This window comes from Protopterus annectens, chromosome 3.part1 (genome assembly GCF_019279795.1).
Source record: "Protopterus annectens isolate FY-2018-M chromosome 3.part1, PAN1.0, whole genome shotgun sequence".
Taxonomy (NCBI): domain Eukaryota; kingdom Metazoa; phylum Chordata; order Ceratodontiformes; family Protopteridae; genus Protopterus; species Protopterus annectens.
The window spans coordinates 492,268,508-492,295,425 of NC_056732.1; positions in this window are offsets into that span (position 1 = coordinate 492,268,508).

The following is a 26,918-nucleotide window of genomic DNA, read 5'->3' on the forward strand; positions in this document are numbered from 1 at the left end:
CCATCCTTAGTGGTTGATAGAATGAACAATTGTTTAAGTAAAAATATTACAATACAGCCTCAAAGCTTCTTATCTCATCATGTTCATAAATGGTCATAGAGGCCCTTCATGAGATTTATTTCTAGGACAGCCACACTGATGACCACTACTCATTTTTACATTTTTGGCTGCCTTGTCAGGTTTTATAAGTTCTTTGGAAGGCAGCTGAAATTTATTTTTGATGGGTATTGCATTCCTATCGACAGCAAGAACTTAAGGTATGAGAACAAAATAACAGTTGTAGTCAGAGGCAACACATCAGTAGACATTGTTCATAAATGTCTGACATTTGATTCTGTGTCTGAATATTGGAATTGTTTGAATTTCCATATTTTAATGTAATAATAATAATAATAATAATAATAATAATAATAATAATAATAAATATGCATAAATATATCAAAGCATATGAAAAGTTCCCCATCTTTTCTGTCTAAATTGAATTATTTTCATTAAAATTTTATAATCTACTTTTATTAATGCTATCGGTCCCCAATTGTTTAACAATTCCTTTTTTCCAAATGAATTTAATTATGCCCTTACACACATTCTTTTTTTACCAAACCCTGACCCTTTCCATTCATTCATAACCTTAATGAATACTATTTTTGATTTTGCCCATCTTTTTATAAAACTCACAGTGTAACCCATCTAAAGCAGGAAATGTAATCACATTTACCTTATTTACTATTTCTTCCATTTCCTCAGTACTAATTTCATTTAATAATAATTTGTTCTCTTGTTTTGTAGAATACCCACAATCCCATACCTTCTTACTATACCTCTTGTTATTATCTCTGTATCTTTCTTTGATAAATTTAATGACTTCTATTTTCTTTTGTTCGACAACCACTTCTTTTGCATTTGTAACTTGTTCTATTATCATATATAAAAGGCGTTGAGGAGGATGTCTGTGTGAGATAAGCATTCTGCTGGTGGTGTAAGGAGGGACACTGCTACACCTGTATGTGACAGTATGAGCAATACAGGCTGGTTGACTGGTGTGCATGGTATAGAAAGGAGGGGGGGTGTCCATATTCATAAAGGACACCCACACCTCAAGGTTGGTGGCAACGCACGATGCATCGGAGACCATCCAGGTGCAATTAACCATAGGCAAGACTGCTCTGCAATTTGTAGCATGTTACAGGCCACCCTCTCAAACTCAGGAACCTCACATGGCCTTCCTGAAAACATTGGAGGGGATAAATGTATCTCCAAACACCATCATACTAGGTGACTTCAACTACCCTAATATAGACTGGGAACACTACTCAAGCCCGAACACTCTAACCCAAAGATTCCTGGAGTTCATAAACTCAAATGCCATGGAACAACTAGTCACCATCCCCACAAGAGGAGAAAACATACTTGATCTCATCATCACGAACATGGGATCAAAATGTTCAACACCGGAAGTATACCCCTCACTGGTGAGATCAGATCATAAACTAATCTCGCTGGAGGTCCTCATCCCGCCCCCACCTGAAACCAAAAAGACCACAGTGAAAAACTTCTCAAAAGCCGATTTCAAACTTCTAAAAACTAGTGTGGTCTCCTTTAAGGCCCCTGAGCCAGTGGTAAACATTACTCAAACCGCTGAATCACTTACAAATGCCTTCTACCAGCACCTACAGGACTGCATGGATCAGGCAATCCCAAACAAAACTAAGACTCTCTGTACCAAAGGCAAGCGTCCAGTCTGGTGGACCCCAGCCATAAACAAACTCTACAACAAAAGGAGGAAGCTACTACAAGATAGAGCAAAATCCTTGAAAGGTAAGACACCTTTGATCATTATAAGTAAAAACCTAAGAGCTCTCATAAAATCATCCAAGGCAAATTTTGAGAGAAAAATCGCCAAGGACTCTAAAGAGAATCATAAGGCCTTCTTTAGCTATGTTAGAAACCTAGGAGGAAACTCCCAGATATGCTCAGAATTAGTTCAAAATGATGTGAAAATTACTGAACCTACACATTGCCAACATACTGGCTGACAGGTTCAGTGCAAACTCCCCTCCCCAAAAGGAGAGATATCTATTCCAGAGGATTGTAGCCCCCAAACATCTCCAACGCCCAGGTGAGAACTGCCCTCACTAAGGCAAAAACACAGCATCCATGGGACCGGATGGTGTCCCCGGCTGTGTGCTTCACGAACTCAATGAGGAATTAAACCCACAGTTAGGACAGCTGTTTAATCTTAGCCTCACCTCAGGATACGTACCCAAGGAGTGGCGCACGGTGACTGTGATCCCACTTCATAAGGGCGGTGCCTCCACAGACCCTGGATATTACCGCCCCATTAGCTTGACAAGCCTTATCTGCAAAGCCATGGAGAGGATCATAATGGAACTCATAAATAAAGACATAGGGAACTTGCAGACTTTGGATCCAACCCAGTTTGGCTTTGTCAAAGGCAGATCCTGCCTCTTAAACTTGGTTGACTTTTTCGAGACTGTCACCAAGGCCATTGATGAGGGAAAGGCAGTCCATACAGCCTACCTCGACCTGGCAAAGGCCTTTGACACAATACCCCACTCAGGTATCATCAAAAAACTCATCAGCTTGAATGTAAACCCATACATCACAAGATGGGTTGCAAACTGACTAAGTGACAGAACCCACAGGGTCAGAGTTGCTGGAGCCATGTCAGACTCAAAGCCTGTCACAAGTGGTGTCCCACAGGGCTCAGTCCTGGGTCCACTCTTGTTCAGCATCTACTTTTCTGAAGTACAAGCAAACACAGGAGGGTTATGGCTGACAAAGTTTGCAGATGACTGCAAACTGGGCCATAGTCGAAAACACATCTGACACAGATATCCTCCAGAAGGGCCTCACAGAAGCGGATAACTGGTGCCACAGCCATGGCCTGAAGTTAAACGCCAAAAATGCATAGTCATACCCTTCGGGAAAAACAAGGTTACCCCTAGCTACCATATAGGTGGCAATCCACTGAGCACAGAAAAAGTCATCAGGGATCTGGGGGCCCAGGTTGACAGTAGCCTTCGTTTGACACTCATGTTGCTAAAGTAGTTAGGAAAACCTTCTATATCGCCCACCTGATCATGAAGGGATTCACATCTAGATCAAGGGAGGTCATCGTCCCCTGTACTCATCACTCATTAGACCTATGATTGAGTACAATGCCCGTTCGGAATGTATCTGACCAGACACCTGCTGCAGCTTGAAAGGCCCCAAAAGTTCCTCACCAAAAGGATAAAGGGTCTCAAAAATATGTCTTATGCTGCCCGACTGAAAGAACTCCAGCTCTATTCAGTCTCATACCGCTTGCTCAGAGGTGACCTGTGCCTAACATATAAGGCCATGTCAAACCCAGATTTGATGAATATGCTTCACCTCAAAAAATCTAGATCCCTCAGAACCACAAGGGCGGGAGACTTAAACCTTGACACAGTTATAAATAGAATGTGCTGGAGGGACAGATTCATCACCCAGAGACTCCCTATGCTGTGGAACAAAATCCCGGTACATGTGAGGCAGAGCACCTCTCTGGCCTTGTTCAAGAGGAATCTTGACCAATGGATGGGAGATTGCAGATATACCCCAGGGATTACTTCAGTGTCACTGCTTGACAGAGGCACAGCAAAATGATAGGCATAGTTTTTATTCAAACTAAAGGGGTGGCGAAAGCCACATAACTATGGGCTAGGCTTATAAATGCCCTTGGACAGATAGCCTAGTATGAACCTATGAACCTATGAACCTATGAACCTATGTATATATATATATATATATATATATATATATATATATATATATATATATATATATATATATATATATATGTATATATATATATATGTACATATGGGTCTACCTGATAACACCGACACGCTAAAACACCGACAACAAAATCACCGACACCACAAAACAGAAAGTTCAAAAACACGAAACTTCACATGCCCGACAAACCACAATCCTGACAGTCAACAAACAAAACAAATCCCCTGTCCAAAAAGCAAACACACAACACAAGCACACCAAAAACCTTACAAACCTGCACTAAACCTTACATACACAACTATCTATGCACTAACCTTAACCCAAACCCTAACCCTAAGGTCCGTTACTATCGCACACTCACCTAACCCGTGCCCTAACCCAAACTCACTTAACCCGCCCCTAACCCTACAGTCTGTCACTATCGCTCACTCACCTGACCCACGCCCTAACCCTAACTCACTTAATCCGCCCCTAACCTTACAGTCCATGACTATCACACACTTACCTTAACATGGTGTTCTCAGCGTCGGGATTTTCAACTGTCGATCATCTCCGTTGTCGATCTTCTGGTGTCAGTGTTCTTGTCGTCGACGTTGTGGACTTTTGGCATTTTCAGGTAGATCTATATATATATATATATATATATATATATATATATATATATATATATATATATATATATTGCACAGGCCACACTGTCACAAATTATATACATTCCATTAATGTTGTGAAACACCTATGTATGTAGTCTGTACATCAGCACAACAGGAAGGACACATGCATCTGGTGTAACAACTTGACTGGTGTTCTGCACCATCAGACAGTCATGTATATTCTACAAAAATTCCTAGGTATGGCCAATAAACCTTGTGACAACTCACTGTGACAAAGGTGCTACACTTCAGTTACACATCACTAGAAGATGTGTAGGGAAGTACATGAAGAAGAATGCATTGTACCCAGTTATTGATGTGATGAAGTCTGGATAGTATGAAGGCATTATTGCCTCTGATATGGATGTCCTTCACATACCCAGTACTTGTGTTACATTCAAGGGAGTAGTCAGCACTGTCACCACATGCTGGTGGATGTTCCACTTACTATCTAAGCCAGGTCACAGGTCACATATCAAGTGGTCTGATTATTGGGTGTGACGTCTACATTATACTTGGGTTCTGTGTTTGTGTACTTGACTTACCAAATCCCCCCATGCTTTCTTGTCATTGCAGGTGTTGACTTGGCTGTGGCAGCAATATTTGGTATATGTTGATACTGTCTATATGATACTAAAATCACAGTTGGAGTCAATGATTGCTCACAGTCTGTAGGCCTTCAGGCAACTGTTTATGCTCAGGATGTGTATGTCATCTGTGATGTCCATCACTTAAATAATGGACAGGAGAGGTCCTAACAGACAGCCCTAATGTATGGACCTGATCACTGGACTTGAGATGTAGGTCACTTCACACATGTCAACATAGTTCACGTATGTGATACATTGGTCTACCCAATTGGTAATATAGCTGTGTATGGCCACATATGACAGTGTTGATTGAATACCTCAGTGTGAATTTGTGTCAAATGCCTTGACCTGGTCAAGTTCCACAGGATGATACTGTTGTCATCATGCATACCCTTGATGACCTTTTTGAGGACATCTATCAGATGTAACAGATATGATTTCACATTAACGACTCACACAGGTCTGTTGTACACAGCTGGAATATTACTAGTGTCCACTTAGAAGTCCAAGATAACATGTTGGTCTGCCTCACAGTTAAGGAGAGTTAGGATGTCTCTATACATGCATGCAGGCATTGGGTGCTGTTGCCACAACTCAGATGGGTGTATGCTGATATACACCCTACTATGGGAACATAGCCCATGTGGAGGGTGTTTTGAAATGGGGATTCAACTGTATCAGGAAGGTGTATGTCCAGAAGCATGCCACAGGTGATCTGTGATGTTGTCACAGCCCAGTGATTCTGTGTGATAGGCCTGGATAATAAGACAGTGCATACTGCCTATCATGATCTGGCCTAGGATTTTGACACAATCCCTCATGCACATATCATTGAGAAACCCTCCGAGATGGGGATTAATCAAAATGTCACTAGATGAGTACAATTGGCTCACCGATAGAACACATATTGTGAAAGTCGGTGAATTGACCTGTACCAGTAGAGCTGTCACCAGTGGCAAGCCCCAGGGATCTGTACTTGGCCCTTTGCTGTTTGGACTCTATTCTCAGCAGTTCAAGATAAAGTATATGGCCTTTGGCTTACCAAGCTTGCTGATTCTTGCATATTGGGTGCAATCATTGAGTCCACCAATGATGATAACATAGTACAAGAGAGGCTAAGACAGACAAATGATTGATGACAAAGGCACATGATCTACAAATAAATGCAGAAATGTTTCTGTTTGATGTTGTCCATTTGAAAAGTGGAATTCCATGTTAATCAGTGCATCGATAACAGTCCTGCTATGCTGAAGATCAGTGATGCAAGCCTTGCGAACACAAGTATATAGCAATCTGAACTTCGACCACCGAGTTTCCACACTGGTATTGAAAGCTTATGTGGTGCATATCATAACTCGTGCCATCATATTCAGATCTTAGGATTGTATTGTACTCAAATGTCATTAGAACACTACTAAAGTGTAATGCTCTCTTTTGTATGTACTTCACCAGATGGGTCTACTTCAGAAGACTGAAAAACCAAAACACTGAATCCCAAAAGACTGCAAATTTCAATATACTGAATGATGGAATTTGTCCCTTCTCCACTGTTGTGCAATCTTGGAGTTGGTATATATAGTTAGCAGTGGGTGTGGGGGGTACAGGTCCCCACATGAAGGGTGCAGCTGAATTAAAAATGTTTCAGTATTTTGAATTTTTAGTCTTTTGTGAGTCAGCCTTTTGGTTTGTCAGTCTTCTGAAGTAGACCCCCTTCACCAGACTCATGCAGCAGCTGGAGAGACCACAAGGCTTTCTCAGCAAGAAAACACAGGGCCTACAAACCATGCCATGATGTATGTAGATAGATTAAAAGCCATGTCACTGTAATCTGTCTCGCATACAATGAGCTGACATATGCCTGGTCTCCAGGACAGTCTCTGACCCTGCTCTGGTGAGAGTACTGCATATCCACAAATCTGATTTGGATGATGACATCAGCAGTGCGTGTTGAGGAGAATATGCTAATAACATTATCCCACATGTTGGTGTAAAATGCCCCCTGTAATGTCAAGCAAGAGTGCATTACACACATGCACACCCAACTGACTGCAGTGAGAATACAACCCTACCTATCTGAGTACACAGACTACAGAACTCAGTACTTTACTCAACTACCACAGTGCAAGTCTGACTGGGAGTGTCTCAGTCAACATTTTATTGCTTGATGACATCAACAGTGTGTGTTGAGGACAATATGGTAATAACAGTGTCCCACATGCTGGTGTAAAATGTTCTCTGTAATGTCCAGCAAGAGCATACACACACAGTTGACTACACTGAGATCAGAACCCCTACCTTTCTAAGTACACACTCTACAGAGCACAGCATTTTACACAAGCACCATGGCACAAGTGAGATTTTTTATAAAAGTGCAGGTCATCTTCTAGTAAATGACATCAGCAGGCCATGTGGGAGACAAGCTGTTGGGAGGCCTACATGAAATGGATGTGTAGGCATGTGCAAGTATCAAAATGCTGTCACTTTATGGCATTGGAGTAGTAACTGTAGCATACACACTTCAGCATTTCTGTCTAGCCATGCACACACAGACAGGAAGTTGACTGCAGTGAGAACAGAACTCCTACTTATCATAGTACACAGACTACATAACCCAGTACTTTATGTAAGTGCCATGGCCACAAATGTGCTTTTTACAAGAGTGCAGGTCTACTTAAATTATAGTAGATGACATCAGTGGGCCATGTAGCAGACAAGAGGTTGGGAGGCCTGCATGAAATGGATGCGTAGGCATGTGCAAGTATCAAAATACTGTCAATCCATGGCAGTGGAGTAGTAACTGTAGGGTACACACTTCTGCTCTTCCATCTACAAACACACACACACACACACACACACACACACACACACACACACACACAAAATTGGCTGCAGTGAGAATTGAACCCTTACCTGTCTAAGTACACAGTCTACAGAACACAGTGCTTTACACAAGAGCCATGACACAAGTGTGTTTTTTGCGAGAGTACAGATCACCTTATAGTAGATGTCATCAGCAGGCCATGTGGGAGACAAGATGTTGGGAGACCTGCATAGGTTCAGAGCTTCATAGCTTTATAGGAGGCTACTAGCTTAATGGCCCTAGGGTATTTACAAGCCTAGCTGTGTAAAATACAAGTACCATTATTGAGCATAGTTACATGGTCATTGTTAGCTGAATGATTTTGTGAACAACACTGACTGGCCCTGTCCATGAGGGACATAAATGCCATCACCGAAACAGTTGTCAAGGTTGCACTATAACAGGGTCATTCAGGAGCACTGCTTTACACTCAGTGCTAGCCAATTACAGAGGAGTGTCAATTGCTGGGGGATATATCTGTGTCCCCAGCATATTCTGCTCATGTCACAGGCTAGGTTGAGAACCATGGAGAAAGTTATTCTTGTCCCATTTGATTTGCAGATGTCCAACATTTACAGTAGGGCAGGGTCTGAGACTACTCTGTAGGCCAGGCATAGGTCACCTCTCAGCAGCCTGCATGATACTGAGTACAGTGTTATGTCTCTCAGTCTTTCCATGTATGTCATGTTTGGAGGCCCTGGATTCTCCTAGTCACAAACTTCTGTGTTTCCTCCAATTGCTGCAGTATTTGGTGAGGTACAGCCAGAAGGGAGCATTGTACTTAATTAGTGGTCTGCTAAGGATAGAGTTCAGTAGAGCCTTGACCTCCCTGGTTTTGGATGTGCTGTCCATATGTATGAGGTGTGCAATGCAGAATGTGTATAGTGAAGAAAGTGTAGATTGCTATCAACATGTGTTCCCAAGTTTCACAACACTGTGTCTGAGCTTAGAGGGGTGTTGTGTATATCATAATTAGCAGGGGTATTTCATTGCCAAAGGGACAATGTGACATTGTTTGCTTTAAGGTTCAGTCCATGAGTTTGGCACCAATCATTTGTCTGTGTCAGCCCCTACTGCAATATGTTACCATCATTGGGGGATTCTATATGAATGCATTCAGTTAACAGTCATCTGTAAACTTGGTAAACCACAGACCATTTACTGTTGTCTGCATTTTAGGAAAGTAGTTCCAAAACAGTTGAGAGCCCAGCACAGATTCTTGTGGTATTCCACTGATAAGTAGGATAGTGGTGGAAGTGCAGTCCCCAACTTTGAGAGTGTGTGTTCTGTTATTGAGTCAGTTGGCTATCCATTTAGTACTGCATGGCATGGCCTAATTAAGATCTTCACTATGAGACATGAATGGGGAATAATGTCAAAGGCCTTGGATAACTCAACATATGTGGTATGTCCTGTTATCCTTCAACCAGGTCTTTGGGGTCAGTATCAAAGAATGCCACAAGGTTCAATAAGCAAGATCTACCCTTGGCAAAAACATAATAGGTCAAGTCAAATGTGTTGAATGTTACCTATGTCCCTGTGGATAAGGTCCATGCTGATTCTTTCCCTAGCCTTATCAATAAGGCTTTTTAGGCTTATGGGTCAATAGTTGTAGTTCTACATGTTACAAGATTGATGTGCCTTGCATATCACACAACACTTGATATTACTTTTTGTAATGTAGGTGATATATGTGTGGAAAAAGTACTGAGACACCAGGGTTACAATTATTGGCAGGTGACAACACATGGCTGTACTGTAAATATGTGACATATTGTTAGATAGCGCCTTCAATTTGCAATGTTCCCACCTGTAGTGTCATGTCATAGACAGGAAATGGACAGTAAATAGCAGTAATGCATAATAATATTCACTTTTCCATAGCACAGCAAGCAGCGGGTTTGCACGATAGTTGGCAAAGTGTATACACATGTGAGATACACATGTTTGTGTGCAGCTAAGCAGTGAGCAAATCTGAGCTGCAGTGCTAATGTCTGACAATATTGAGTCTATGCAACATACCTAATGCTTAACTGACTCTGTGGCAGCAAGTGTTAATGCACTGCTTTTCCTTTTTTAAGCTAAGATGGTACTGGGTTCAAATCCAGCTACTGAATACTTTTAAATACTTTTATTTAAACACTGATAACACAATAACATGAATTCTTTATAGCACATGTGTAGCTGTGTGTTAGCATAGAGCAGCCAGGTTAAGCAGCACTGAGTAGAGGTAACCACATCATATTGCCGCCGCTCACCTTTGTTGTGCTTTAGTGAGAGACACGCACCTCCTCGCAAACATGGAGCCCAAAAAGTGAAGGATCCATTGCAGTTTCAGCAACTTATGTGTGTTTTGTGTGATTCTATTTTTTGACTAGATTAAAATGGTGAAATGGGGTAGATAGGTAAGTGGTGAAATGAGGAGAAAGCAGGGGGATGAACAAAGGGAAATCAAGACAGGAATGTGCAGGAGAGAGGTGTGAGAGAACCATAGCTATCCATTTCTTTACCAGTGTAAAGTGAGCATATGTGCAAAATATTAACCGAATTTGGACTGTCACCTCCAGAGAGATGGGTGACCACAACGCATTAATCTTGTATAACCAATTGGACCGAATCAAGTGTGTCAAGAAGACACATGTGAGTAATGGAGAGCTATGTATGGGATAATTGTTTTTCTTGTGGGACAGGTGCCCATTTAATTTTCATTTTAGAGAGAGAAGAATGCTGGGAAGGAACGTAGCTATGTGTAGATCAGGTAATTTGGGCAGGCAAGGAAGCAATTGCAGACAAACAAGAAAAACAAGAGAGAAGACAGGGATGGTGATGGACACAAAAGGTTGGGGACACCGTGACTGGGTTGAGGGGGAGGGCATCCTAAGCCCATGGTTCTCAAGCTGGGAGAAGTGAAAATTGAGTCCTCACCCAGTGGACTGTCATCGCTGTCACCTCACTCCACTGGTGGCTGGTGCCTGACATCTTCTTTTCCTCCTACTAGTACTATGCAAAATGAGGGAAAGCAACCTCTTCAGCCAGTGTAGGCATGTACCAATGATGCAGCACATCACCCTACTCACCATCACTGGCAACTCACTGCGGGTGATGAAATCGCCACCTCTGCCACTGCTCCAGGAGGGTACCTCTGGAACAGCCTCCAGGGCAGGACTACTTGACAGTATAAGTAGTGCAGGATCAGCAGAGGCAGTGCTGCCAGGTAGGCTCCTTGACATGCTGGGAATCATTTTTGCAGGCATTGGAGTGGGGACAGGCTGATCCAATGGGGCTTGCCTACCTCACTGTGCTGTGGAGCATTTAGTGATGTGGTACATATGGATGATATGGACATGTTTTAATAACACATAATAAATATATATATATATATATATATATATATATATATATATATATATATATATACAATTTTATATATATATATATATATATATATATATATATATATATATATAAAATAAAATAAAAAAATATATTTTTTTAAATAAAATACAATAAAAATAAAGAAAATATAAAGATAGATAAGGATTGGTGTATGAGAAAAAAGATATAAGATTAGTACCTTCTTATGAGGCATAAATGCATTAGTACAATTATACAACTCTAGTGCATGAATGGATGTTCCTTCTTTGAAGATTGGGCGTTGGGCTGTCAATCCACTGCCAATCATTAGCTAACTGGAGCTCCACTGTGGCAACCCCTAACCGGGAAAGCAGAAAGACTTTAATTATCTTAACTTTTACATGTAAGTCTACCACTCCCTAACAGATGCACAGTGTACTACAGATTGCAGCTAGTAATCCTTGAAATGTGCATATATTGCACATATCTGTGTTCTGATTATACAGATAACAGTTTACAGCAGGGCATGTTTACCACTGGTATAGAGGTTTTAATTTAATATAAATATTATTGAAGAAATAACAGTATGGTATGCAGTTGTGAAATGTGGTATTAGAACCCATAACCTTTGACTAAAGTCTAATACTGAACTCTTACAATTGGTTTCTGCTATGACTAATGCACGAATACTTGCTTTTACAGTAGGGATATGCATGCTGAATTTGATTCAATGGTATAAAATACCAAAAAAGCTGTAACACTACTCTTTTGCTCTATACATACCACATACTTCCCTCAGTCTCACCAATCTAGCCCTATGGGTTTGGACACTGCACTCCTGATCACTGGTAGCTTGAGAAAAAAACAGAACAGAAGACCATTATGCATACCTGTCTTGCTTATATTCAGCTTTCTAAGTCTTACCTGTACTGTCTTGAGTTGATACTTACACAGATGTGGGATGTCCTCAGTCCTACATTTTTCAATCCAGTGGTTAAGTGTATCCCTCTTCCTCCTTTTTAGGTTATTGAAATGATGCCTACATTGCTCTTCAGTGCGCGGGATACCAGTGGCAATGGCTACAGCCTGGGCTGAACTATCCCAAGCCTCAGACTTGTACTGGGAGCCAGAATAGTCCCCCTGCAGAAGCCTGTGGCTTTACTAGGAGTCTAATGAATATCCTGGACTCCTGGACCCCCACCTCTGTGCCTAAACCAGTCAACTTCACCACTAACATCTGCCATGTCTATCTACCAATGGATCTAGAGCAATAGAGACTAATGTTTTTCTGCTCATTCCAGTTATTGTGTTTACTAGAGTGTGCATAACTGCTCTAAGCATTTGCATGACGCTGCCCAGAGAGCTGCACTGCCAAGCAGTGAGGAATGAAAACATTTATTTGTTTTCACTGTAGGACTCAAACCTATGTATAAGGGACAAAACATTTACTTCCACAGCAGTGATTCTCCATCTTTGCCTCAGAAGAAGTCCTGCTTGGATATAGTCAGGCATCATACATAAATGCAGATGACAGTATGAACTGTTACACATGTATGTGTGTGATCTGACAAGGTTATTGGATGTAGAGGCAGTTGCATTTGTGTCTTAGCCAGATGTGAAGGCCATGTAAGTCCACATAGCAGAATTATACTTTCAGAAATATAGTACACAGTATACCCTTAGGCATACATCTGATAATACATCTGATAATACATAAATAAATGAATAAAAAACACAATAATAGTGTGTCATCCCTCAAACATATAAATAATATCATCTCCACTATCTAAAGTGTTATAACTGAGAGTGAATATAATGTGACGTGGAATGACAGTAAAAGTGTATGAAATATCCTGTATTAAAACCCAGGACTATGTGTATGGCAGTTCTACACTTACACCTGCTGCCACAAGACAATTGAAAGAGCACTTCTTCATGTACCCTTGTTCATGTTTCAGTTCACTGCTATAAACTACAATGTCACAACAGTAAAAGAAAAGTTGCACACCCTGTACTGGAACCCAGGACCAGATGTACTTTAGCCCTACACTTACAACTGCTGCCACAGGACTAGTTACATGATATTCCCTAATTTATTAATTATTTTTAAGATCTCTTTGTTAACCACCATGTAACATCACTTATCAGGTTTGTGTGGTGCCCAACAAAATTAATTGAATGTATCTAGTTTCTATTTTTGGCTGTCCAGTTCCTATTTGCAAGTTTTCGATGCATGCAGCTGCTGGGGATCCACAGAGGAATGGCACACAATGTCACTTTATGGGTTTGTGCACTGTCCTGCAGAATTAATTGAATGTATCAGGTTTCTGTTTTTGGATGTCTGGGTCATGTATGCTTCCTTGGTGGTCCATTTGTCCAGTTTGCTCACTGTCATGCTTCGCAAAAATGAGATAAGCACAGCCAAACTTGACATTCATTTCCTCTGTTTCCCATGATTGCTCTAAGCACCACATTGTGCAAACACTGCTCCCCCCCAAAAAAAATTACAAAAAACAAGACAGAAAAGGAAAAAAATAAAAGGACAAGTGGTTGAAATGAGGAAAACTCCATATATGACATACACACTAGAGGAACGCACCAAAAGGACCAATGAATACTTCATTTAATATAATAAAATCCAATGTAGAATACAAACTTCATTGTGTTAAGCACGTTCATCAAAAAGTTGACTTCATCAGAACAACCAAACCATTTTCACTGAACATTTAAATACTCTCAATCTAAATACGCAATAAATCAACACATCAATAAAACAATAAATCAATTAAACTAATATCCTATTTAAAAAGACAGAAGTAATTCAGAACTGTTAAAAAACCTTTTGCAAAATGTTATACATTTAAAATACATATGTTGTTAATATGACACCATCCTACCATTAGACATTTCATCTGAATCAAACTTTTGCTTTACTTAACAAAACATATGAATTTTGTATTCTACATTGGATGTTATTATATTAAATGAAGTATTCCACTGTCCTTTTGGTGCATTTCTCTTTCGTTTTGGTATTTCTAGCACCTACACACCATATTGTGGTTCACATACATACTAGAAAATGATGCTTCACATGAGATAAGTCTACACAGATCTGGATTCAAACTTTCACTCCAATTAAACTTCAGAACACAGGTCGGGTGCCTTATCTTTCTTTGCCACACAAACAGCTTTGCAGCAAGGAATTGAAATCATTCTGCATACAACCAACTGCAATGTCATCTGGATAAAGGGAGGCTTCTTTGTTCACCAGTGGCAGTGGGGAGCTTAGAGCAGCCTATCTATCCCTGGAGGAGTGTTCCCAGCACAAGAATCTGGTAGTCTATTGGCCGTTTTGGGCCAATTTCTAGCTCTTTCAAGTCCCCCTGTATAAAACCCACTTCAGCGTGGCTTTGCGTGATTGTGCTCATAGCACAGCATCGGGCAGCTCTGCTTAATTGGGTTTAAACCATTCTCGGCTGCACAAAGTCTGCTCTTCACTTTTTCCCTTAGAACTGATCTAGTTCTCATAATAAACACCCTATTCCTACTCTAAAGCCTGGCACTTGCTCACTAAAGCAATTATATAAGTCAGCACTAAAAAATTAAAAGCACTACACCCTCACAAACTCCCCTTGAGTTCCTTCTTCCCCACTGGCCCTTTTTTTCAATTATAAAGGAATTCCCAATACTATTCTAGCATGTCCAAAGGTCAGTTGTCAATCTCCTCTCTGGTCCAGCTGGTGAATCTGGGAATCTTGATGCAATGTTACAAATGCCTCATGTACACAGACAACCCTCTCCTCCTCCCAACAAATTCCAACACATGTGAGAGATGCAACCATATAGCCAAACTGGAGGCTAAGTTCTCTCAACTCAGTACTGGCATAACCAGTCAGGAGGAGAAGGAAACCACACTCATTACAATTCCAGTCTCACATAGACCTACCACGACAGCAAACCAAACACATAAACACACAAAAACATACTCAGCGGCTCTAAATAAAAATCTTCCTAAGCAGCAGAGACCTCCAAAGCAGACACCCAAGCAACCGCTACCCCAAAACAAAACACGTGCAACACATAGCTCACAAATCCAGTGTGCCGAACAGTCACAGCTCTTAAGGCTAAACAACACACCTGATACACTTGTAATAGGTGACTCTATCATCAGGCACACTGACGTCCCACTCACCAGGCTGAACAAGGAGAAGGTCACAGTGAGCGGCCTGTCGGGCGCTAGGATCCGCCACATAACACAAACACTCAGGTCACTCCAAGGCAAGTACAAATATGATTCAGTCATTGTCCATGCTGGTGTGAATGACCTGAGACGTACCTCCCTGGACTACATGAAAAGAGACATAGAGTAGCTCTCTGAGCATGTATCCCAGGCCGGTATGACCCTGACCTTGCGTAGCATCTTACCCTCACCAAGAATGATACCCCAATATGAAGACAAGACGATCAATTTCAACAATTGGCTTAAGAATTGGTGTCATTCAAAGGGGATCCAATGCCTGTCAGCCTGGGATGACATGCTCGACAAGCCACTATGCTTCACTATGGACGGCTTGCACCTGTCACCCCTGGGCTTTCGGATATTGGCAAAGGCTCTTGCCACCCCCATAGTGCCTTTTTAGGCAAGGCTCAAAGACAAACCCACCTCCATAGGTATCACAAGGGATAAGAAACTAAGAGTAATGCTACTCAATGCCAGAAGTCTAAACCTCAAGATGCACACACTCAAAACTCTCCTTAGCATGGAGAACATCGATATCTGTGCAGTAACAGAAACCTGGTTCAAGGCTCCCAAGAGCACCCCAGCACTACCAGGTTATACCTCATACCATACTTTTCGGCCCCAAAACTTGGACCAAATCACAAAAGGAGGGGGAGTATCAATATTCGTCAAAGATACCCACACCTCCAGGTTGGTGGCACAGCACGAAGCATCAGAGACTATCCATGTGCAACTAACAGTGGGTAAAACTGCCTTCCAGTTTATAGCCTGCTACAGATCACCCTCCCAAACCCAGGAACCCCACTCAGCCTTCCTGAGAACACTGGAAAATATGAAGGTCTCTCCAAACACCATTATATTGGGTGTCTTCAACTACCCAAACATAGACGGGGTGCATTACTCTAGCTCCAACACCCTAGCCCAAAGGTTACTAGAATTTATAAACTCAAATGCTATGGAACAACTTGTTACCCCTCCCACAAGAGGGGAAAACATACTGGACCTGATCATCATGAGCATGGGGGCTCTATGCTCCAGACCAGAAGTGTATCCCTCACTGGTAAGATCAGACCATAAACTAATCTCACTGGATATTCACATCCTGACCCCACCCCCTGCCAGAAAACCATAGTGAAAAACTTCTCTAAAGCAAATTTCACACTCCTCAAAACTGAGGTAGAATCCTTCAAAGCCCCCGGGCCTGTGGAAAATACGGCCCAGACCGCAGAATCCTTTATAAACGCATTCTATGAACACCTTCAGGAATGCATGGATCATGCAATCCCAAATAAAACCAAGACCCAATCCTCCAAAGGCAGGCGTCCTGTCTGGTGGACCCCAGCCATAAACAAACTATACAATAGAAGGAGGAAGCTACTACATGATAGAGAAAAATCCCAAAAAGGGAAAGCATCTCTGATCAGTATTAGCAAAAAACTATGGGCACTCATAAAATCGTCTAAAGCCAGCTTCGAGAGAAAAATTGCACAGGACACTAAGGATAATCACAAGGCTTTCTTTAGATATGTTAGGAACCTGGGTGGGAATTCCCAGATATGCTCAGAATTAGTCCAAAATGACAAAAAATATACCGAACCCACAGACATTGCCAACATACTAGCTGACAGGTTCAGCGCAAACTTCTCCCCCACCCCACCAAAAGGGCAAATATCTATCCCAGCAGAGTGTTACCCCCCTGACATCTCAGCTGATCAGGTAAGAGCTGCCCTCTCCAAAGCAAAAACACAGCATCAATGGGACCAGACGGTGTCCCGGGCTGTGTCCTACATGAACTCCAAGAAGAGCTAAACCCAAACATAAAACTACTGTTCAATCTCAGCCTTACTACAGGATATGTACCCAAGGAGTGGCATACAGCAACAGTGGTCCCTTTCCACAAAGGTGGTGCCTCAACGGATCCTGGAAACTATCGCCCCATAAGCCTGACTAGCTTGGTCTGCAAAGCTATGGAAAGGATCATCATTGACCTCATAAATAAAGATATTGGGGACCTACAGACACTGGATCCTACCCAGTTCGGCTTTGTTAAGGGCAGATCCTGCCTCTTAAACCTGGTTGATTTCTTTGAAACAGTCACCAAGGCCATTGACGAGGGGAAGGTGGTCCACACAGCCTACCTGGACCTTGCAAAAGCCTTCGATACAATACCCCACTCTGGCATTATAGATAAGCTCACCAGCTTAAATATAAACCCCTATGTCACTAGATGGGTTGCAAACTGGCTCAAGAACAGAACCCACATGGTTAGAATTGCTGGAGCCATGTCAGACTCCAAACCAGTTACAAGTGGCATCCCACAAGGCTCAGTCCTGGGACCTCTCTTGTTCGGTATATATTTCTCAGAGGTACAGGCCAACACGGAAGGACGGTGGCTGACCAAATTTGCAGATGACTGCAAACTAGGTGCCATAATCGACTCTCCAGCTGACACAAGCATCCTACAAAAGGGCCTCATAGAAACAGACAACTGGTACCAGAGCCATGGCCTCAAGCTAAATGCCAAAAAGTGTATAGTCATCCCCTTTGGCAAAAACAAAGTGCCCACAAATTACCACATAGGTGGTAATCCATTAATCTGGAAGAAGTAATTAGGGACCTGGGGACCCAAGTTGATAGCAATCTCTCATTTGAAAACCACGTGGCCAAAGTGGTTAGAAATACATTTTATATAGCCCACCTAATCATGAAGGGATTCACATCTAGATCAGGGGAGGTCATCGTGCCTCTTTACTCATCCCTCATCAGGCCCATAATTGAGTACAATGCCCCTTTTGGGATGTACCTTACCAGACACCTGCAGCAACTGGAAAGACCCCAAAAGTACCTCACCAAGAGGATCAAAGGACTCAAACAGATGCCATATGCTGCCCTGTTAAAGAAACTCCACCACTACTCAGTGGCATACCGCCTGCTCAGAGGTGATCTTTGCCTGACGTATAAAGCCATGTCCAACCTGGAATTAATGTACATGCTGCACCTCAGAAAATCCAAATTCCATCGAGCTACGCACTCGAGAGACTTGCACCTCAGCACTGAAATAAATAGGACATGCTGGAGGGACAGATTCATAACCCAGAGGCTCCCTTCACTCTGGAATAAATTCCCAGTCCAGGTTAGGCAGAGTCCCTCATTGACTCTCTTCAAGAGGAATCTTGATGTGTGGATGGGAGATCGTAGGTTTACCCCGGGTATCACTTCTGTGTCACTGTTAGACATAGACACAGTATACTAACCTCAAAAAAGGGCATAGCAAAATTCATTTAAAATGGGTGGCGAAAGCCAAACACACTCTGGCTAGGCTTATAAATGCCCTAGGGCAGATAGCCTAGTATGAACCTATGAACCTATCAACCTATACAACTGTTATTAGTACATGTATTATTTTGGATGTAGTGCACTTAGTGTCACACAACCTGTTATGGTCATTGCTTGCAAATATACATATCTGTCTTACCTCTCTGTGTTTGTTCATCATTCTTCAGTTATCTGACCAGTAATTTCAGACATGCAGTTTGTAAGCCATTCTATATCATTGGCATTACAATGTCTGAGGATATTAACTGGAAATAATAACATATGCAGTTGCCAACAAATGAAGGGCAGGTTGGATGTTAAGGTACACAATTTATAAATTGTGTACTGCTTATTTACATTCCCAACATTACATCTAAGACTTTCTAGATCTAACCTGACACACCAACTGGATGTAAGGCAACCTGCATTGCTGCTGTGTTTTCATTTTCCCAACCAGTTGTCATTCACAGTTGCAATCCATTAAAAACAAACAATGAGGGAGCATCTGCACTATGTTTGCATCTCCTACATGGATCCATGTATTTGGGATTTAGCAATTCTAATCAGTTCACACCTCATTTGCACATTCACCATGCTAACAGACCTGAATCTAAGCCATATAAAAGGTAGTCCTGTAGCTAAGCAAACAAATGCTGAGGAGACTTGTTTATGTTGGGAAGACTGCAGATAAACTATTTCTTTGAGATATAGCTGTACAGAGAATTACTGAACTAAAGAAAGTATTCATGACTTTTGTCAGCTACATACTGTACATATATACTTAAGAAAAATCTGAAGCACAGACTTTTACACTTTTATCTGTATGCATTAATTACAAGAGTATTGATGGCATGGTCATGTCTGTGAAACCATTTCACATACATGATTGTCAATACATGAAAATGGAATGCTCTGTGACAAAATGTGTACAAATGTTTCAGGGGCAGTTCCTTTGATACCACATTTAGTATTTCAAAGATGATTTGTTAGCAAAATGTGTCATTTGCCAGTTCTTTTTTTTTTTTGAGGGGGGTGAGCAAAGCTGAGTTACTGTTCTGGCACAAACAAGGATAGACTCTTTTTGGGTGGAGCAAAGGTGAGTTACTGTTATGCACAAACCAGGATATGTTGCTAGTGTTACTCTCCCTGTTTTGCATCCTGCCTGTTCACACCTCTACACTGTTTTATGTTTCTCTGTTAGGTAATACTGAGTGGCTACCTTTTCTGTTTTATATGGAAACTGTTGCTACTTATGTGTATTATCCTTCTGTTGTTTTTTGGGACACCTAGGAGTATGCTGCCCAGACGTGTCAATCCTTGGAGACCCTCCCTTCACTGTTGCTGAGAACCAGGTCATAGTGGATGCCTTTAGGCTACATGGTGTTTTTCTGCTGGAAAGGGAACAGGAGATATGGCAAGCGGGATGCAAATTTGACACCAGATTCTTGCTGAATTGAATGCCGTGGATGGCCATGGCAGGACATATGAGCAGGTGTACCACAGGGCTACTGCCATGGTCACATCTGCATGGAGGAGAGCAGCTGCAGTGGGCCATGAACAGATGGTTCACTGGGAGGGCCTACAAGGAAACCACCACTGATACCTAATGAAGAATTCCTGGCCAATATCAGGAATCCAGACAGCTCACAGGAGAGTGCAGTACAACATGTCCTGGATGTAGGAGCAACAGTTTCAGAGACAACAAGCACATCCCAGAAAGAGCTTCCAGGTAGGCTTAGGTATATCAACAGTTGAATACTGTTGTATAGTATTACTTTTGTGTGACATGAATTTTATTTGGGGGTGAATTGAAGATTGCTACAGTTATTAGGTTAGGTTGGAGTTGTCAGCAACATTCTTATTGAAAGTATACTTAATGGACTTATAAAGGGGTAAAAGTATTACATCCTGTGTTACTGTTAAATGTGATGACGTTGCCTTTACCATATTACATCCTGTGTTACTGTTAAATGTGATGACATTGCCTTTACCATTTGCTTAACGTCTTCCAGGGCCATCTGGTTTGCAGAGAAGAATATCGGCTGCAGATGGTAAGCTAAACATTTTTATGTCAGTACTGCTGCACAATTTAAAGTGATGTTGATGTCAGGCCTGTTGTGTGTATTGCTGTACTGTCTGTAATAGCAGCAGCAGTGTTAGTTTGTTAGCATTTATTGGACTATAATAGTGTAAGCATTTTTTTTCCTGTGTTTGTTGCTTTTCATCACAGGTGATTTTGACAGTAGATATGTCGGCCCTCTGCCACCTGATGTCAGTGTATCAGCAGACTCTGATGATGCTGGTGGCCAAACAGAAGCACATTTAGGGTGTGCAGAGGTTGAATCTGACACTGAGGTTTACATACAGCCATCCCCTGCATTTCCGTTAGACACAACCAGTAGACCTACCCCTATCCATTACATGTTAGCCCTCAGATATTGGACAGGTGGAGGGTGTGGCCATTGGTCATGGAAGTATGGCTACTGTGGCTTTAGTGCCTGTTGACTCTGGCCATAGCCAAAGTGTGGGCAAGGTGCCACACAGAAGGGTTGATAGGGGTGCTCAGAGGCGGCATGTTGTCCCTCCTCCACTTGGTGACTCTTCCCATGCCACTCATTGTATGTTTGGGGCCATCATGGAGGCACAGGCATGTCCGAATAGGTGCTCCAGACAAATGCTCAGGGTTGTGGATGTGGCGCAGGCTGACATGTGTGACTGCCTCCATTGTGTTATCAATTCAGTGAATCTGATGATTGACATGTCGGAGCAAGGAATGTCTGTGATGGAACAAGGGGTATCTGTCATGGAATAAGCATTGTCTATGATGAAATGTTTGCTGGGAGGGGAATGGAAGCCTCCTGAGTGTAGATCAGTCACATCATCTGCTCTTAGCCAACTTGGCCTTGCCTGATCATAGTCCCATAGTGGCAGTATTTTCACTGTTCCATCAGTGAGTGTGCTGTCCACACCTAAACATGGAAGGCCATGGAGTTATGGTCCTGGACATCCCCATGAATGGAGCTCATCCAGCAGACATTAATCACATTCAGGTAGTAGCAGTGCATCTGACCATGGGTGTAAACATGCCAGTCCAACTCTTGGTAGAGCCATTTTCATGTTTGCGTATGACAAAAATGAACTGCTACCTCTACCATGCATGGCTCACAACTTTCCGACATATAAAGACACAGACTGCATAGACCTTGGCTGTGTTCATGCAAACACTCACATACCAATTTCAACTGAAGGACCCCTATAGACACACACACACACACACACACACACACACACACACACACACACACACACACACACACACACACACACACACCAGTTACATGGTTCAGCCGTGCAGTTTAAAACTCATTTTGACTCACTGGCCATTTGTTGGTTTATCCAAATTTCTGTCTGCTTCTCTTTCTTACTCACACACACTCAATGACCTTTTGTGTCAGCCTAGGCTTCCTGCCCCCAACACAACATCCTGTGCAAGTGATGATAACTGTGCCATATCCCTGTTTTCTATCTTTTGGATACAGGGATACATAAGCTTTGTGTCTGATGTTCGGTGTACAGCTGACTTACTACTTAGCATAGCTGCACTCATAGTGTTGAACTGGTATTTTTACCTTTGACTTATATTGGCCTTGGAAAGTTAGACAGTTGATAGCATCAAAGTTTCCCAACTTTATTGTGAATGATCTTGTGAGAGTTGTGAAGTCAGAAACTACAATGTGTATCATTACTTTATAACTTCTCTCTTTAATGATTTTTCAGTATAAATGTATGGTGATATACTGAGGCCATGCAGTGACCATCACTACTTTTAAAGCATATGACTGTGTGAAGCTTTGATTCCTGACACCTACTACTTAATAATGGACACATATAAGTCACATAAGTTTCTGCTGTCACATGCTAAGATCATACCCATAACAATCTCCCACCTTTTACTTGTTTACTGTACTAAGTAATGAAATACAAGGATATGCCACTCATTCATATTATTACACAGTAGACTCCAGGTTGAAGAATTACCTTGTAAATCCATCAGTTGCAACAGTTTTAGTTCAGGTCTGATGCAAGCAATACACAGCCAATACATGGGGAGGTAAAGGTTGTGAGCGTTGCCTGGCATCAATGCTACTATATGTATGTGTATGCAAGATGGAAGGTTTTAGACCCTTAGGTGGTGAGTTAGTGTTCTATTAGTTATCTCTTAGCCAATGTAAGGGCATACTGAGCACGCCTATGTCTGCCTATACCCACAGCAGCTGGAGGTTCCTCCTGTGAGTCATCATCTGCCTGTAGTTGTGGTGACCTTGGCATTGGCATTGGTGGTGGGATATGTTCCCCTTTTCCTTGCTGATCCTGCTGCAGCTGTTTTCTCAGGATTATGTTGTGTAGCATGGCACATACTGTGAAGATTTGTGTACATGTCCATGGATTGTACTGCAGGGCTTTCCTAGATATATCTAGGCACTGGAAACATGACTTCAGAAGCCCAAACACATGTTCTATGATATTTCTGGTTTGAGTGTGTGCCTCATTATGTCATTCACCGTGGAGTATGTGTGCATTTCTAATGGGTATCATCAGCCATGGTTCCAGTTCATAGCCTACATCTCCAGTAAATGGTCCTGTGGGACATCCCCTCTATCAAACATTTGGTACAGTTGGGAGATATGTGAGTCATAGTAACTGCCAGGGTTGCTGGCACACACATTCAACATGATTCCCTTGGCATTACACATGACTTGGCAGTTGATAGAGTGGTAGCCCTTTATGTATTTATATAGAGCCTACCTTGTTCCATGGGGTTGTGCTTTAAGTTCTATTTGTGTACAATCCATGGCACCCGGTACTTCAGGGTAGTGTGCTGTATGGTAGAACTCCTCTATATTTCTGGCCCTCTACTCAGAACTACTGGGAAAATTGCATGTTGGAGCATAGCATTCAGGAATTTGTGGAGGATCCCAGATGATGATGCCTGTGACACCCCCAGCATGCCCCCTGTTGTTCTCTGAAAGGTACATGTAGCTAAGATTCTAAGTGCTACACATACTTTTGTCTCCACTGAGATGGGTCCCCCTCAGTTGGCTCTGGCTCTGAGCTGAGGACAGCAGAGGTCATAGAGTTCCTGCAGTGTGTCTCTATGAACTTTGTAGCGCTCTACAATTTCCAAGTCATGTAAGTTGTGACAAGTTAAGCAGGACCTGAATAGTTTTCTCCTTCTTGGCCTAGGCCTATTGGCAGCAGCATTGCCTTCGGTCTGTAGCACATAACAAATGAATTAAAGAAGCATCAGTCCCTAACAGTCTGTCTGTGTAGATTCCTTTTCATGGCTGTATTCCAAAAGTTTTGGAATTTGCATGAACAACCAGCACGTAATCTAGACATTTGCTTTATAGCTTGTTGAATTGAATCCACCATGTTGGATTGGTTGATTAGCATGCAGTTCAGCTGCTTATGCTATAATTAACATGTCACGGTTTTCACCGTGTTTGTGTGGGGGGGCGTGCCTCTACACGGTGCTTACTGAATCCAAAACTTGTTGCTACTATGTATGCATCATGGTGTGAAGTGTGCATGGTTGAAAACGACCTTGTATGGTTTATTGAATTCCCCCTATATTTATATCTATATCTATATCTGTGTGTGTCTGTATGTATCGCAGCCCTGACATTGGTCAACTGATAATTCAGTCTACAGCTTTCCTGTCTATTTCATTTAGTTGACAGGAAAGCTGTTGGCATATGTGCTTAATCACTACAATACATGTGTAAAGGAATATGCCCTTTCCTTAGTATTATGCAATCTCAGAGCTGATATATTTAAGTAGCAGGGGGTGTGGGTGCTGTTTTTAATTTGTATGCTTGGAAGTTTATGTCTCAGCATGAACAGTGATTATTTTCGGAGTTACTTAATTTCCTTTCTCCCTTGTTAACTCTAGCTTTAGCAGGCAGTTCACAATAATGATGGTACTATTCACACATCCATATCTGGATACAGAAGTGCAATAGAGATGTGTTCAGCTATAGTTGGCATATTATCCATTGGCCTTTGTCAGATAAATGTGTTCTACATGATCTGTTAACATAATTCTATCTTAACATGTATTCAGGAATATAGCATGTTATGCACACACTGTACAAGCATACACTGTCACTACTGCAAGTGAAATACAAATTGCATAGTCAAAATATAACAATTCAGCCAATTTCATGGCAGGTATGTGAAAGTTTCTGTGGTCACAAGATTATGAATAGCTAGAGAGCTTGCATTTGTTCTGGTGAGATACATCACTTGAGAATGAAATGGATGCACAAAGTAAGCAAACAACAGCAGCATTCTTGTCGTACTTTGGTATTGTGAACATACACACGGATGCCTTGAATTGACCAATAACCTTATACTTTTCTACAGTACCATCTTACTGGCATTTTCCAACATGTCCTGGAACCATAGCTAATGACACTAATGAGAACCCCACAGACCATCGCAGATAAGATGTACAACACTGCCCTATAATATACCCAAATCAAAGCCCAGCATGCATTTGGACATGGACCCTGGAGGAGGAAGTCCTGGACTCAGCAGTGGAGGATGAGTCTGATGAGAAGCTTGTGAAGGAACAGACTGTAGGGGCTGACTGTGTGAGATGGACATGGTAGCAGTAGGCCATGGCACTGGCTAAAAGGCAGAACTATTAGCCATAATAAATATAGCATATAACAGAAACATGCTGCATGCAATATTACATTCAGGCTGTGCTATACCTTTATAGCCTAAGCACACTGTGCATCAAGCAAATGATTCCCAGGAAGAAGAGTGTTGAGTGTAGGCCACGGATGTCATTACATACACAGGTTGGGAGGGTCACAGTGTCAACAATGTGTGGTGTGTGTGTGTGTGTGTGTGTGTGTGTGTGTGTGTGTGTGTGTGTGTGTGTGTGTGTGTGTGTGTGTGTGTGTGTGTGTGTGTGTGTGTGTGTACAGAAACAACTCAGCAGACAATATAGTACTTTGCTGAAGTCTGGCAAATAGGTTTAGAGCACCGTCAGGAGGTATGTACTCTGAATGTGCATGTTCTTCCTCCAAAAGAGATTGCCCACTTGGGAATGTTACAAGCGCAATTTATGGCAAGGACAGATGATGGCATGCTCTATGAATACAAACAGTGTGACTTATCATGGATGATCAATGTAGTAACACCCTATCCATTTGGACATTCATAACTCTCAGCAGTATTCTCAACACTGTACAATGGTAGGGGTGTGGTGGTGCTACAGGACCAAAGCAACACCCTTCCTTACTTAAATGAAGTTCTCTAATGAAAATAGAGGTGGGCCAGCTACTGATAGGGTGGTGGCTATGACAGGTGGTCAGACAGTGCACATAATCCCTACACTACCTGTCCATAGTGGTACACATGTGGCACAGGCTTTTCCACAGATTTCCCTCAGAAGATGTACTTGTGTGACCAGTTTAGCTGTGGTTGTATTGGTCTATGCTTCTTCCTGGAGTATGGTCCTACACAGCATGGGGGTCATTACCCATGGAGTGCACAGCAAGTGGCATGCTGCCCTCTGAGGTCATTATCTAAATCAATGGAGCAAGCAGCAACCAACAGTGACTCTGCTGTTGGAAATGGGTCTGTGGGCTGTGGTGCACAGGCAATGTGTCCCATAAAAATGTTGAAGATATGGCAATCATATTGTGCAACTCTACAACTGACTCCATGACTACTGAATGTGCAGGGATTAAACTATCATCATCATCATCAGGACCAGACATGCCCCAATATCAGGCAGGCCAATATTCATTGCAGAGGAATGAGATAACACAGCATCTCTTATGATTCCATTTAAATAAATTGCTGACTCACTAGACTGATGTTCAATACAGCATCCTGAAACCATCAAAATACACATAATCAAAAAAATTGTTTTATGCAGGGGTGCAAGTCCACTTACAGCCCTGCACCCATATTGGGTTATGACCTCATACCCCATACTACTTATATATATATCAGCTTCTAGATCACACAGCAGCTGAGAAAGGGCAATTTCCCATTCCCCATTGTCATTTGAAATGCAGGCGTGTTTAGTAAAGATGTATTTC